This window comes from Leptodactylus fuscus, chromosome 3, assembly GCF_031893055.1.
Source record: "Leptodactylus fuscus isolate aLepFus1 chromosome 3, aLepFus1.hap2, whole genome shotgun sequence".
NCBI classification, from domain to species: Eukaryota; Metazoa; Chordata; class Amphibia; order Anura; family Leptodactylidae; genus Leptodactylus; species Leptodactylus fuscus.
The window spans coordinates 216,526,640-216,543,513 of NC_134267.1; the positions used below are offsets into that span (position 1 = coordinate 216,526,640).

A 16,874-nucleotide genomic window follows, 5' to 3' on the forward strand; every position below is an offset into this window, starting at 1 on the left:
TGCTGTGTCCACCTCAAGACAGACTACAGGTCAGGGCTCGTTCACATCTGCGGCCCGGTCTCCGTACTTAGGTTTCCGTTTCCTGCCTAAAACACAGGCAGGAGACGGAAACCTGCAGGAGTCTCTCTCACCCATTCATTTGAATGGGTGAGAGAGATGTCTGGCCGTGAGCGGCTGTGAGCGTTTTGCGCTCTCCGCCGCGAAACCGGGTTTTATAATCCGGACACAGAGTCGGACATGCAGTACTCTGTGTCCGGATAAAAAAATCCGGTTTCGCGGCGGAGAGCCTAAAACGCTCACAGCCGCTCACGGCCAGACCCGGTCTATGGTTTCCGTCTTCTGGCATGCAGAAGACGGAAACCATAGAACGGAGACCCCAAACGCAGGTGTGAACCCAGCGTCACCTGACTCAGTATACATGTTGTCCATGTAGCAGAGCACAGGTATAGGGTGATGCTAGAACTAAATAGGAGCTTTCTATCACAACCAAAGTTCATTATTCACATCGGTACATATGTCCTCCATTGTCCTAGGATTGTTTTGGAATTGAGGAGCAGATTCCGCTCTACTTACTGTGTTGTGTACAGCAGATTTCCCTCTACTTACTGTGTGTAGTGTACAGCAGTGTCCCTTCTACTTACTGTGTGCGGTGTACAGCAGATTCCCCTCCACTTACTGTGTGCAGTGTACAGCAGATTCCCCTCTACTTACTGTGTGCAGTGTATAGCAGATTTCCCTCCAGTTACTGTGTGTAGTGTACAGCAGGTTCCGCTCTACTTACTGTGTGCAGTGTAGAGCAGATTTCCCTCTACTTACTGTCTGCAGTGTATAGCAGGTTCCCCTCTACTTACTGTGTGCGGTGTAAAGAAGATTCCCCTCTACTTACTGTGTGTAGTGTATAGCAGCTAATTTCCATCCACCAGTTAAGCAAGTTCCACAAACTACAGTCACAGCCTGCAAAAATCATACAATGGCCATAACTAGATTTTTTTCCCCATTCATGCACACACTAGGCTATTGAGTTATTAAATATTTGTTGTAAGGTTTGGTACGCTTTATGCAAAATTTGTTGACCGCTCAATCACATTGCCAGACCAACTGGAATGATTTGCTGCCAATACTGTTTATGGCTGTTTTTGCCTAGTGCTAGACCAGCAGGAAATCCGGACTATGGCCTCCAGGATCAGTGTCTTTGACAATGTGTGACGTTTACGTACACCCGTTCCAAAAGTAACAGCATAAGTGGCGCGGCATAAACTATCAATTATATCTGGCATGCTTCACTCAGTGACACGCTTTCAAGGCAAGTTCCACATCAAGGCACCGCCATTTCATTATGTCAACCACTGGCAGAACGCACAAGACCAAATGGGAACGAATGATGCCAGACATATGGAACATGTGTGACTCACAGAAGAACTGTTATGTAACCCTCCCATCATCGACACACTGGAATGACACTAGAGTCTTCATAATGTCAGCCATATATACTGTAGGTTGTTTACTCCATGCTCTGACATTTGGGATATTAAGATAAAGCCTATGGTAAGAATCGTAGACAAGCGCTGCTGGAGCATCCTAGTCAAGTGAGCCACAGAGCCTCAGCCTACGTCAAAAGCTGCCCCCACAATGCTCACCCATTTCTAACCCTTGTAACCTCAAAAACTAGTAACGATGCAATTTGGGATTTTGATAATAATTGATGGTTTGGACGACTCATGGGAAAACAACAGTAATGGAGCTGAGCTGCAATACCAAACAAAGCCCCTACAACATGTGAGGCCACTGGCATTCCCAAATAGGCACCAGAACTCGCCGAAGCACTGTAGCATCGTCAACCAGCTGATTTGTGGGGTTTTTAGACCCCCACTGATCACATATTACATAGTAGATGAGGTTGGATGAAGACATCAGTCCATCAAGTCCAACCTATAACCCTACAATCTCTACAGTGTTGATCCAGAGGAAGGCAAAAAATAACCCCATGAGGCTCATGCCAACTGGCTCATGCCAATTGCCCCATTTCAGGGGAAAAATATTCCTTCCCGACTCCAATCTGGCAGTCAGAATAACAACCCTGGATCAACGTGTCCTTAAAATCGAGTCCATAACCCGTAATATTGTTCTCTTCAAGAAAGGCGTCCAGGCCCCCATTGAACTTGTTTAATGAATCCGCCATCACCACTTCCTGGGGCAGAGTTCCAAAGGAGTTGTCCGGGGACTGTAAATTTATTTACCTGTCCCGGGCTCTTGCAGGCAATGGACCTGGGGGGAGGGGGGTTCCCACATCACAATCCCCAGGTCATGTGATCAGTAGCGGACTTCAGCCCCCAAACCATTCCGCCTCCCAGTCTACTCTGCCCCCTCCTTCACTATTTGAGATTGATAGAGAAGTGGGCCGAGCGAACCGTAGGCTGAAGGCCGCTTTTAATTACATGATCTGGGGGTCATGACACGTCTGTGGCTCCTACTTCAATCAGCTGCCGGCTGGGATTTCTGGTGTCAGGCCCCACCAATTTGAGACTGATGAGCTATTTTACGGATTGGTCAACAATATTAAAGTCTCAAAAAAAAAAAAAAAAAATCAAATTAAAAATCTGGCTATAAACATTGAACACTAAGGGGGAAATAAAGAGGACCTTTCATCACCCCAACCAATTCTAGTTCTTGGCATCTAATAGGTTCCACTCCACTGATTCCAGTGCAGTTGGAATTTCATCCCCACCGTTCCTGAGCAACAGGCAGTGTTAGTTTTGGTTCTTGATGTGGTATTTAAGCTGTGTACTGTTATATGTGCGGTGTCAGGCAGGGGGCGTGATTCAGAGCTCCAATAAGAGGCAGCCAGTGTCAGAGCCTGCTCCTGCCTGACACCGCCCCCTACAGAGTCTAAATAGTATATCAGGCACCAAAACTAACAGCATTGATTGCTCAGGAATGGTGGGGGCTAGAGAAAAAAATCCAACCAAGCCAGAATCAGTGGAGCGACACCTACTAAATAGTGTAGTGAAAGAGTTAAGTGTATATGACAGGGAGAGTCACTTGAAAAAGGCCCCGAATATAGGGAGCTTCAAACAACTTTTGAGCTCCTGAACGATGAAGAGAATACACAATTTTTCCTTTTCAGTAATTCTTTCACACATTACATAGGATCTCACAGTCCTGTCCTTGGCGTCTCACAGGTTTCATAGGTGATGGCTCCAGGCAATGCTGCACATCATCGATTGCGTCCTGCGACATTTTGTGACTGCCTCCGCCATGAGAAGGGATCAATGATTCTGTCACATGGTGTTCATGATGAACCCTCACCCAATAGGTACCCGCCCCGAAGACACGATTCTCAATATTGTGCACCACCAATAAGTGACTGAGTGCAAGTACTACGATGCACAGACGCTCCCTGCTACTGCGTGGCATCCCTTTAATTCCTACACACGCTATCACATTGAAATTAAGAAATTGTCAGGCAAATGAATCCCCCCACCCCAGTAAGCTGCCCACGGGGGGACGGGACTGTAACCGGACACTGGGGCCCATTGCAAAGGAGCCAGCGTAATGATAAATGATCTGCTCCGAGGCGCTCCGTGCAGAGCTTTCCTATTGTCTCTGTAACTAGATACGGAGAGATTTGTACACAGGAAATTATCAGATATCCTTTTTATCGTCACAGCAAAATCCACAAGCTTAGAGGGCAAGTAGCAATGCGGAAAAAAAAAAAAACGGGACAGTGGAGGACACATACAGCGCCGTGCACAAGTTTTAGGCAGGTGTGCGTGTGATACAAACTAAAGATGTTTTTAGAAATAGAAGGGTTAATAGCTTATTAAAAAATAAATAAAATTGAAGTGAATGAGAAAAAAAACGGAAATCTAAGGCTTGGTTCACATCTACGTTAGAGTCTCCATAAAAGACTCTGCTTAAAATTGGCAGAGAGAAAAGTCCTACAAGGAAGATTTTTTTTCTTCATTGGTTTCAGTATACAACAGGCGGAAACTGGGCGGACCTCATTATAGTAGTATGGGGTCCCCTTTTTAGGCATTGTTTGGGTCCCCATGCAGACCTGAACACTAGAACCTAGTATAAGGTCAGATTTTTCGCACGGACACCTGACGGATCCCATTATAGTCAATGGGGTCCACTGGGTACCATTGGTGTCCGCCGTTCTGGTCCTCCTGTCTACATTTACAAAGATTTTGCAACTGCCCCATTCATGTGAACCGAGTTTGCAGAAGTCCATGCACGTGCTATAGCTATAACCCTATACAGATGAATGGAAAGGACCTGCACTTGCAAAAAACTTCTACTATTAACATCCTGCATGTGAACATGCCCTTATATATTGGCCTGCTATACATACCGTATTTTGCGGACTATAAGGCGCACCGGACTATAAGGCGCATTACCCATGAGCGCTTTATAGTCCTGCCTAGGTCCATATATAAGGCGCACCGGACTAAAAGCGCAGCGCTGTCCGGTGCGCCTTATATGATTGAAAGCGGCGGCACACCAACTTTGCCGGCGGCCGCTTAACCCCCCGCGTGCCAGCCGCTTCTATTCATTTCAATGGTACGCATCCATTGAAATGAATGGAAGCGCTCGGCACACGAGGAGTTAAAGGGATTCTACCTTTAAAAGAACTTCCTTCTTGATCACGTCGGAATAATCTCCTTACCTTTTTACCATAGCCAGCGCCGCCTTCTTCCGCAGCTCCGTCTCTGTCTTCTTTGGGCCTCATGGATGACGCATGCGCAGTCGGCTCTAACAGGCTCTCGCAGCCAGAGCCGACTGCGCATGCGTCATCCATGAGGCCCAAAGAAGACGACACGGAAGGCGCAAACACAGCTCAGGGAGAAGGCGGCGCTGGCTATGGGAAAGGTAAGAGACGAATAGTCTTTTAAGGCTATTCCGACGTGGTTAGGGGGAAGAGGTTCTTTTAATGGTAGAATCTAGAGTTGAGCGAGTACTGTTCAGATCGGCTGATCCGAACAGTACTCGCTCATCTCTAGTAGAATCTGTTTGAGCAGCGGCCGCCGGCAAAGTCTGCATGCCGCTTCCATACATTACAATGAGAGCGCGCTATTCAAATAGTTAGAGATGAACGAATACTATTTGAATAGCGCGCTCCCATTGCAATGTATGGAAGCGGCATGCAGACTTTGCCGGCGGCCGCCGCTTAACTCCTCGCGTGCCGCCGCTTCAAGCCTTATATAAGGCGCACCGGACTATAAGGCGCACTTTCGATTTCTGAGGAAATCGAAGTATTTTATGTGCGCCTTATAGTCCAGAAAATACGGTAAATGGAAATAAATGCATATCCACAGATCACAGAGGATACAACACCCGTACAGCGCAGGTTGTCACACATGGTAAACCACATATAACGAAACTCACGGCTTCATTCTTCTGCTGGTATTTTCTCACGGGGGTGTGTGTAAAGTGAAGGAGTAATCAAAAAAAAAAAAAAGTGGAAAATATTTCCACTATAATATGTAAGTCACTGATAAAATACATGCAGCGCTATAATATCAGGTGTATTCACTGTATACTATAGTATTGTGCTGTATCCCCACCAGACCAGAAAGGGTCAACATGGTGGAAAGTGAAGAGGTATTTCGGGCAGTTTTCCGCCTCAGATTCCTCTTCACTTTTCCTTTCTGTACTTTCCCCGGCGGTTTTACCTGCCATATAGCCGCAGAGACAACGGAGTTAACCTGTAGTCATCTGCAGGATCCTGGGCCGGATCAAGTACAACATGGACATGAAAGTCTCTGCAAGATCTAGGATTCCATGTAAATTTTGGTACAGCTATCTCCGCAAAGAGTGAAATCCACAGAATGCAGATTTTTTTTTTTTCTCTTTAAAGTAGATTGTGATTCCCCACATAGAGCTCACAATGTACATTTTCCCCTATCAGTATGTCTTTGGAATATGGGATGGAAATCCACGCAAAACACGGGGAGAACATACAAACTCCTTGCAGATGGTTTCTTGCCCTTGGTGGGATTTGAACACCAGGACTCCGGCGGTGCAAGGCTAACCACTGAGCCACAGTGTGGCCCCTCAAAATGCAGATTTTTTTTTTTTTTACACCTGATCTGCTATGAAAAATAAAGCCACACGTGAATCCCCCCTTAAAGGCGGCCGTATTTCTTAGATAGCTCTCAGATAAACCCAACTACCCCCATACACAGGCACACTTGGCCCAGCCAAAAGCATGGGATCTCAATGAGAGGAGCGGAGTATGTGGGTGCCTGACACCGGTGGTAATGGCTCATCTTACACATGAGAAGAAAGGGGAGGGCATATTGAAATCCAACATGCCCAATCTTTCTGTGGCCCCAGATAGGTGCTGTCCCACCTTCCCCATACACATACAAAGGACATACAACCTGCCTGTAGAAGCGGGACCTATCTACTGAGAGATCTGTGAAAACAGTCAAAAATAACACATCCTATTTTTGGATCGATCACTCACAGTCCTCTAAAAAAACCAGTCGTGCAAACAGGTCCATAGGTATGCGGTGATTTACTGCGGAGGTTTTTCCCATTCATGTCAATAGAGCTTAGAAGAGTTTTCAGTTTATTCCTATTACTTCCTGGAGGTGTAACAGAGGGACAAAATGCAAAGAGCTGCAGATTTTTTTTGCCGTGCCTCTACCATCCTGATACTTACCCAGTTACTACAGGGCAGGTCAGGGCTGTGGCAATTGGCCGAGCATCTTTCTTTGACATTTCCGTGACTCAAGACAGGCCAAAAAAAGCAGAAACTGGTGAAAATTCAGACAGATTCAGAGGAATCTGTGAGAAGAACACTGCCTCTTCTATAGTCTGTTGATCCTTAACCCACGCTAAGCCCTTTACCAAAATCTTTTCCCCACTTGCTAACCCTTTCTTGCGAGGCCGAATGTGCCATACTGCAGTAGATGAAATTTAAAGTGTGACTCCCATTTTTTTTTCTGCTTCTGTGTCAAGGGAGTGGTGACCATTTTTATAATATGCTTTAGTAACCTACCCTATCTAACTTTCCTTTTATTATAAAACAGGCTAAAAAAATTCTCCTTTGCATCCCTCTAAGTGAGCTGTTACTAAGGAAAGTCTGTACACAGTTACATTGAGAATATGCAGAGCTGAGGTCACTTCAAATGGTTGTATCTCTGGTTCTATACCACCTAAAAAAAATGGTTCTGGTATCAGAAGAAAGATAAGATTCTGCCAAGAAGTACTAGCTAGAATAGAAGCTGCATATAAAAAAAATATATATATCACATAGACGCCTGTGTTTTTAGTGATATCTCTAATTCTTTTATAGGTAGTGATTAGAGATGAGCGAATAGTATTTGAAACTAGAGTTTCGAATCCCTCACTCCCATAGGAATGCATGGGAGCGACCGTATAGCAAGGGGTTAAGCGGGCGGCACTTAGTTTCGAATACTATTCGCTCATCTCTAGTAGTGATACTTCTAGGTGGTATAAAACCGTAGATACCACCCCTCCCTTTAGTAAATGCTTCAGCTGTACATACTACATCGTGTACAGGTATACAGTCTCCCTAGCTGTGCTTGGTTAGATCACTTCTAATGGGAACTTTGCAGCCTGTTTTCTACTAAAAGGAAGTTAGATAGGTTAATAAAGTACATTACAAAAATGTTCACCACACACTGCATGGCATAAAAAAAATAGATCCCATCCTCACACTGCTGAAAATATCCATATTGCAAAAGTGTCTTGGTGCTGCAGGCTTTGAACACGCAGCATGTCAATTTCTTGCAGTGGGTTCAGCAATGCAAAGACTGAGAACTGAGCCCAACCATAGAGGTAAAACCAGTGGAGACAGCACGCAGCTTTCGGCTGGCTATTGCCTTGGGCGGGACTGCTGTGGGATGTCCATGTGGCTTTAGCCTAAGGGTAAGTTCACATGGGGTTTTTTGGTCCGGAATCTGTGACGGAGGCTCTGGACCAAAATACGGATAGCTGCGACTGGATGCCGGTGCACTGCCCCGGCATCCAGTCGCGCACTCCGCTCCAGATTAGGCCCAAATGAATGGGCCTAGTCAGGAGGGAGTGTCTTCAGGCGGACGTTGCAAGGCAAATCTGCCTGAAAGAATGAGCATGTCACTTCTTTTCTCGCTTCTTCGTTTGTTCCGGCTCCCAGACAAAAAAAAAAAAAAAGAACTGACCGTCTCTCATTGATTTCATTGGGAGCCATATTTTTGGTCAGGATTTTGAGGCGGATACAGCCCCAAAATACTGACCAAAATACTGTGTGAACTTACCCTTAGGCTACCTACAAACATGTGCAGAGTCCATGGTTGAAACGCATGTCTCCACAGACACATGTACTTTCGTCAGTGAGCACAACAGATAGGTATAGCACCTGTCACGAATTTGGCCATGGTCTCATGGCCCGATATATGAACCTGTGATAAAACATGGACACGTGTTTGGGGCCAGTATAATATAATGGGTCAGTGTGCTACCCGAAAACATGGCTAGCACCCCTTGTGTGCATGGTGCCTGAAACTGGTGCTCATGTATCTTGTCCATCACTACAATATGATGATTCAGTGGCATCTACATACTCTACTGAAATACTTTGCACTGCTGTGGACAATCCAATCTAGTCAGGTCAGTTCTTTCATTCTTAGAAAATTTATAGAAAACCTAAAACACGGTGGCTCAGTGGTTAGCACTGCAGCCTTGCAGCGCTGGAGTCTTGGGTTTGAATCCCGCGAGGAACAACATCTGCAAGGAGTTTGTATGTTCTCCCCGTGTTTGTGTGGATTTCCTCCCATTCTACATAGGAAAAAATATACATTGTGATCCCTATATGGGGCTCACAATCTACATTGAAAAAAAAATGCTATTTTCTTAGCTTTTAGAAACCACATGGAACTATTACAGAACTGGAGGCAAAACTGACAGTCACACGTAAGAGGTGCGGGCACACCTGGTGAGCGAGAGCCGACAACAAAGGAAGGATGACAGACGAGGGGGCAGCTCGCACCAGGCCGTGACCTCTCCTTTGTCAGTATTACCTTGCAGCCATGCCTCTTCAAAGACAAAGCAAGCGATATCCTGTGTGAAATGTAAGCTGTGAACCATGTACGCACCAAAATTAAAAGGGCAAGGTCGTAAGCAAGCTTTTACTATGCGGACGCTACCATACTGCAACCCCCAGCGTGGTGAGGAGGATTAAAGGGTGCATGTAAATAAAACTCTCCCCATATGACACCTTTCTGGCCCATTAGTCAGTGAATGGGGAAATGAATACACATCCTGATCTAAGGTAGCAGCCAGGGGTGCGGGATGTCTTGGGCTATGAGCACATTACCTGTGGCTAAATGGCTCATGGATGATAACTTAGTAGTGCCTGTGCCCCTACGGACCCCATAACCTTCAATGAGCCCAGGCGGCAAATTAGACAGGTATAAGCCCTGGCTGGAGCCTTGTCCCATGCATAGACATGTATATAGCCATTATAATATAACTAGCCTCTGCCCGTGACTTCGTCTGCGGGTTGTTGGCGTCGATGATCCGCCTATATTCAGCAAATTGCTGCCGTCAATGGTTTGGCTGCTCCAGCGTTTCGGCAGCTCTTAAGCTGTTCTGTTGCTGAACTTGTTCCTTATGCTGTGCCTGTGATTGTTCCGGTATCTCAGCAGCTCACTGGGAAACCATATAATGAGCATGTTGTTGGCGCCCATGATCCCCCTCAGCTCCGCTTGAGGAGAACTCTGTGACTTCTAGTTACCTTCATAGATCTCGTTGTTTTAGAATTTTGCAACAAATTAGATTTTCTTTTTCCCGACATGTTTAAAAGTAGCAAACTGCCAGTTTGGATTAAAGGGGTTTTCCCATCCAGTGTGTGAGCACTGCCTGGAGCAGATCAGATAATATGCAAATGCAGGTACACAATAGACTGAGGGTTAGCTGAGTGTTTACATAGAGAGATAACAGACCTGGTTATCAGAGGCTGAGATAAGAGAAGTGTAATATAGTATGTGAACATAAATTCATAACAGTCGTGAAGCCGTGTCATTTACTGGGATGATGTGAGAATTGAGGTTACAAACTATGTGCCAAATTTCATTCAAATCCGTTCAGCCGTTTTTGCGCGATTCAGTAACAAACATCCAAACTTTCACATTAATAATATTAGTAGGATAGGATAGAAAAGAATTATTCCTCCTCAAATCCTCCCTAAACCCGGCCCTATAGAACCTGAAAGCCGAAACAGGGTTTTCTGTTGCAATTTTTGATGCCGATGAGTCTCATGTTTTTCCGATGACTCTTCATTGGGTTTTTTTGTCGTCTTCGGTGATCAGATATCACGTTGCTGAGGATTAACCCATTGCAGAAGTTCGGGTTAGCTCTGGTCTAGGTGTATATGCATCACATTTCCAAGTTCAGACAAATAAAACATTGACTTGAAGATGTGCTGTAAACAGGGCCGACTGCCCAACGCCAATCGGGGCTTGGAGTCATAGACTTAATGGGCTGTGCAGAATGGTATTACAGTAATTGTACGTGTTAACAAGCCTATGTGATTATAGGTCTGTAAAGCATCAAGCCTGGGCCGCCGGCAGGAGACTAGACCTGAATGACATAGTAAGAGCGTGCGGCAGGGTGGACGAGATTGTATATTATTTATATTATATACAGTAAGTCACAGGACCTGAGTAATGCCGGGATCTCTGCCCAGCGCTGCAGCTGCCAGCACTTACCTTATACTGGTGGAGTTTGGTAATGGAGGTATCATGTATGGTATATACATCTGGAGGCCACACCGCCACCCGGCCACCTCAAGACCCTCGTTAGCATTCTGCCATCTCCCATAGGTCAATGGGAGACAGAAAGACACCACTTAGGTCACTTTTGGTGCAAAACGCAATCCCATTGAAAACAATAGAATCAGCTTATGGCAAGGTTTGCCAAATGCCAGAAATCCCAAGTGGCGCTTCGCCCGGCTATGCCCATATGGACTGTCAAGGCACATGCTTATCTGCCACCCTATACAAAGATCCCCTCACCGCGGCCACTATGGTGAGACACAACAAAGATCAATAATAGACAATAATGAACTAGAGCAAAGTCTGTAGGCAGCCACAAGGATATGCCTAAAGCTGGCATATATTTAAATAGCCATCAGCCCAAACTGTTAGCCATCTTGATCAATTCTCCCATACATATACATGTTTGGCCAAGATGTACAAGCGTACTAAACTTAAGGGTCAGGAGGCCCCCAAACACAAAAAAACGGCAGCGAGTGATACGAATTCCACATGTATGGCGTCCATAGGACAGGTCATCAATAAGAGATTGGTGGGGGTCTAGGAAGCCCACAGATTCAGATGAATACTTGACACTGCAGCTCAGCCCCATTCTCTTGAATGGGACTGAGCTGCTGCTGTATCAAGTGACTGATGAACGTGATATCACCGATGAGCGCTATGGCCTCTTCAACCTACTGATCTTTGGGACCCAGCGATTACATATTTGAGTATAGGTCCTGCAAAAAGCCCTTACGTCTGTGTGCACGCTGCGAGTGAGCAGTGGGAAGATTTGGCAGTCCCAAAAAAGGCTCTTCTGTACATACAACACCCACTCACTACAGTTGTAAAGAAAAAGTGTGTCGTATACTACGTGCTTTTTTTTTTTTTTTTGCAGTGACCCTGGGTATAAGAAAGCAGAGGTGCCACATCCCACCATGACAGAGACCACTCCCTTGGACTCTGTGGACAGATCTAATCTCCAGGCTTGAGCGTTTTTAGTGCAGGACTCCGGTAATATATCTCCAATACAGTCTTCTATAACTGAAGAGGGTCCCATCCAAAAACTTTGGTCTCAATCTTTTTGGGGGAAGAAAAAAAATTGGTGAACAAAATTTGCAAAAGAGATAAAAGGCCTGGTCCGGCGTCCAGAGGGAATGGATTATCCACAGACAGCTGACAATGTTTTCCTGCACCCACAGATGTACGACTATTGGGATAACACGGGGGTTGGGAGATAGTTAGAGATCTCACATTTATGTAGGTTACAAAATATCACCCCCTACCCAAAAGTCATCAGCGCCGGGACTGAAACCAGTGCGTGGTAATAATCCTGCCGTATGGGGAACTATGTGGAGGACCACAAAACCAAAAACAGGAACTAATTTCAGGAACTTTTACTTTCTAAAACTGACCGCACACACACAGACGAGATCACAATCTAACATTAGTATCGCCATTAACATGCATGCTCGGCTCAGCCATGGTTATTTCACTGGGTAGTGGCCGAGGTCATATCCCAAGGGAACCGCTGGAGGGTTCTCTCGCAGCATTGGTGACGCCCTCAGTGCTGTTTGAGCGCTGAGGACCACCCCCAGTGCTGCGAGATAACTCATTTGCATACCGAAGAAAACCCAGATTTCCACTGAATGGCGGCGTGGAGAAGACATCTAAAGGTAGGAGAAGAATAGTCTTTCTTAAGGCTATTCCTACGTGTAAGTCAGAAAAAAATGAGTTTGAATGATAGGATCCCTTTAAGAAAGGGCACAGAGACAAAGCGTCGATTTATGACAGTCAGGATGTATGGAAAGATGGGTGACAACACAGTCTGGCCACCTCATTGGAAGTCATCAAGTAACTACTTAACCGAGTTGAGTGGAGAAGACATGAAACAAATCTTCAGACACTTGCACACAAGAGGACGGCTCCATACGGGTCATTATCACCCCCCAAATCAGATGCAAATTTTATTAGGCCATAGAAAATTAGGACAAAGCCCCCAGCCCCAAACCATATAACACAATGACACTCCTCAGCTATCCATAGACAAGAAGCAGATGCACTACAACCCTCAGTGTATTAATACCAGGACCCCAGTAGTCACATGTACGCCGACTAATCCACAAATAATAGGAATGCCCCTCGTGTGACCCTTGACACAATGGACGCTTCACCCATTCAAAATGCAAAAGCGTGAATGAGCGGGGAGTGTTTCCAGCCCCCCACCATCTGCTGTCACCAGGGCAGCCATTAATCTGCTCTGCAGAGCAAATATGTGAGTGAGGACCCTGCCCCGCATGCAGGGAGCAAAGGAGGCGCCAGCGGGCAGTGGTAGGGCAAAGAAGGCGGCAGCGGGCACCGGCGGGGCAAAGGAGGCATCGGCGGACAACAGCAGGGCAAACGAGGTGCCATTGGGCAATGGCGGAGCAAACGAGGTGCCATCGGGCAACGGCGGAGCAAACGAGCGGCAGAGCAAAGGAGGCAACGGCGGAGCAAACGAGCGGCAGGGCAAAGGAGGCGCCAGCGGGCAGCGGCAGAGCAAAGGAGGCGCCAGCGAATAACGGCAAGGCAAAGGAGGCGCCACCGAATAACGGCAAGGCAAAGGAGGCGCCAGCGTGCAACGGCAGGGAAAAGGAGGCGACAGCGAGCAACGCCAGAGCAAAGGAGGCGCTCCGGCCATCAGCACGGAAGCCCGCATGCACCGAGTATCTATTGATTGTCCGGACATTTCCAGACTCTGTGTACTTCTTGTTACGCTCACAATCGATGATGAGGATTAATATTAATGATGAGAACTAAATAAGGGACTGCGGAAGTTTCCACGAGCCCAAAACACTGCACCGAACAACAAGCAAGATCCTAGAGAAGTCACACAAGACAACCAGGCTGCTTCTTATAAAAGCTGGAATCAGATAGCTTGTTAGGAGCAGCTTTTTCCCTGCACCAGGTACTACTTGACCTACCTGACCCCCTGTGTGAATGAGAGCCTATAAAATCGTTAAAAATGCTGCATCCAGTGTGTTTATCCAGATACATTGAGAGAAACTTACAAGAACTACAGAGGTAGAAATAAAAATGCCTGCTTCCTGTAAAAACAGCGCCACACCTGTGCACAGGTTGTGCCTGGCATTGCAGCTCAGCTCCATTCACTTCAATGAGCGGCACTGTTTCTGGAAGAATGCAGCTATTTGTTATATTAACCCTTGACTGCCCACTTAAAGGGGTCATCTCAAAATTACAACCCTGTATCCGATGCAGTAGGTGGATACTGAGCATGCTACACTTCAGCCAGTGTAGTGTACAGAGAAATACAATTAATCATTGTGACTGTGAGGTCACCGAAGCCACACACACGGAGATCACCTGGACAGCCATCATTCAAAGAGGGGTCCATGGGAAATTCCTTTAAATGGGGTTTCCGGGCTTTGGATAGGTCAACAACTGAGGATCAGCGGCGTCATGTTCATCGGTCACATGGCCCGTTTGCAGTTCAGTCCCATTAAAAGTGAATGGGCTGAGCTGCAATACCAAGCACAGCCACCATACTATCTACAGCGCTGTTCTTGATTTTCAGTGCTCACCCAAAAGCTGTGACCGTCAAGGGTCCTAGGTGTCAGACCCCCGCTGATCCTTAGCTGATGACCTATGCCAAGGATGGGTAAATAGAGGCTGCATATACTGACATACATAGACATACGTTCACACAGTGCATTAGCTGATGATTTTTGATGCAGAATCTGCAATGAAAATTGACACCTTAGGGGGTAAATCTAGGCAGGTTGTGTCACTTATACAGAAAATCCTCAGCGTACAGTATGTGCCCAATTTCCACAATGACAATTTTTTTGCATGGCCATAAAACACTTGTTTATGCCCTAAATCCCGCAGGTAAAAGATGCGCTGCAGTTCTCAGAGTGTGAACGAGGCCAATGAGCAGGAGCAGCGATGGCCGCCTGATCCTACAATACAGGGAATGTTATTGTTAAGACTAAACACAGGCCCCCAAGCTAAGGCTAAAACAATAGCCAGACCTGCACAATATGTGACACCGCACAGACAGATGGGACGGGGGAGAGCACACTGAGGGTCCGCCAGAGGGTGGGACAACAGCTACCATGTGCATCCTCTATGGGGGCACAGGAACCTACAAAGGGGGCAAAGTTAGGACGGACACCAAATGCTCAGTTATTATAGGTACATAGACTCCACTATCATGTGCGGTGTTCTTACAGATGTACAGACTTTCTCCATGCAAGTCCTGATCTTGTGCATGCACCCTAATGGTTGTCACCGAGCTTCTTCTTAAAGGGGACATCCATGACTGCCTAAAGTAAAGTTTCCCAGAGCCATATATGCTCAGACTTTGCCACAGAACATGAGGCTCATTGATTTGCACGTGCAATGACTATTTCTCCCACCATAGCAAACACCATTATCAGTACATCTGCCAATCTTCTGTGGCCGCTGTCTCGGAGGAGGGGGATTGTGGGGGCATTTTTTTTTTTTTAATCACAGCCGTGGCCTCTTTACGTTGCACAAATGTAAATCTAAGGACGCAGCGTCCTAGCGCCACGTCTATAAACCATATAGAAGCACCCTTAAAGGGGTCCAATTAATTTTTTATTATTATAGGTTATGACACCAGGGACCCCTGCTGATCAGCTGTTTGAGGAGGCTGCAGTACTGATGACCCCCTTCTCTGTTTATTTCTTTGCGGCTGCGCAATATAATACCAACGTGATTCCATTCACTTGTATAGGGGCTATAATGACAATGCACGAGCGCCATAAACCATTGGTTCGCAGTGAAAGGGTCACGGCGTACGCACAAGCACTACAGCACCTTCTGATAGGGGGGTCACAGATGTTGGACCCTCAAATTCTTTTATCGATACTCTATCCTAAATTTAAAAAAAAAAAACTAGCCAATCCCTTTAAGGGAGCTGTTTTGGCTCCCGGCAGATCCGCCATAGATCTCCCAACGTTGGATACATGTGACATATCCAGTACCACAGCACCGATGTGAACACGGCTTTAGTTACCGTGTCTGGGATCAAAAATCGGCAACCAAACGGAGTGACATCACGTGACAAAAGTGTGATGTCATACGCCGCCCCCCATAAACTTTATTGACACTCTTAGCTTTATGACAAAACAACAAGGAACATGCTGGGAGTTGTAGTACCGCAACAACGGGCACATCAATGAATGCTGAGCGATGATCACAGTCCTATTGTATCAGCACCCAGCTTTCCCTGGAGCAGACAGACAATGCAACATAGTGACATGATAACAGCACAAGATTTCACACCCCATACTGAGCAGTGACCCTAAATGGGGTGTGACATGGTGGGCAAGCATCTTATTCGGGAATCCCCAGCCCTCAGCTATGTGGGGTATGAGAATAATGCCACCATAATAGCAGCAGGCAGCTAGAGGAGTCCAATGGCCGCCGCTGCCCAGCCATACGGGGTGCCCACCATTAACCCCCGCCATGCCGGGAGAAGGCTCCCAGCAATGTGTGTGGGTGGAGCAGTGGCCGCATTGAGGATGCGCTCGCCGTGCCCAGCTCTTCTCCCCGGTACGCAGTGATGGGAAGGACACAGAAACCCGCTAAACGGAGAGACAGGACACGGTAGAGGGGCGCACAGCGCTCGGTTACTCACAGCTCGGGCTCAGCGCTCCTCTTCTCCTCGCCGCTACTGCTCGGCTTGTTGCTGCCGCTGGAATGAGCAGGGAGGACTACGCATGCGCAATGTGGTGACCAGCCGCCCCCCTCCTCTCCGATACCTTGCAGTGCGCCGGCGCAGCAGGGGAGGTGTGGTCAAGCTGTAGGCGGGCGCATACAGACTGCGTCACAGGTTACTAGGGAGATTGGTTGCTGCAGGAAGCAGCTGTGCTATCAGTCCAATGGCGCTGAGCTGCAGTCGTGTTGTCGGGGGATACACAGCTAGGCTTGTCAGTGTGGGGGAGGAGGGGCCGTGTGAAAACTAAAGACTAGGCTTAACATTGGGATTTTGGAAATCGTTGCATGTCTAGTTTACGCTACGTAAACGGCACGATCTCCGCTACCGGAAAAATCGTTGCATTTTACAATCAGAGCAAGTGG

The 16,874-nt window shown here is 46.8% G+C and overlaps 1 protein-coding gene across 2 annotated transcripts in view; it reads right to left on the reverse strand.

Moving 5' to 3' along the window:
• CYRIA (CYFIP related Rac1 interactor A) overlaps window positions 1-16,502 on the reverse strand; it is a 67,648-nt gene extending 51,146 nt beyond the window's left edge. For both annotated transcript variants that reach the window (XM_075269172.1, XM_075269173.1), the window contains exon 1: window positions 16,432-16,502. The gene's annotated coding sequence lies outside the window, so the exon portion shown is untranslated. The remainder of the gene's footprint in view (window positions 1-16,431) is intronic.
• Window positions 16,503-16,874: the final 372 nt, after the last annotated feature.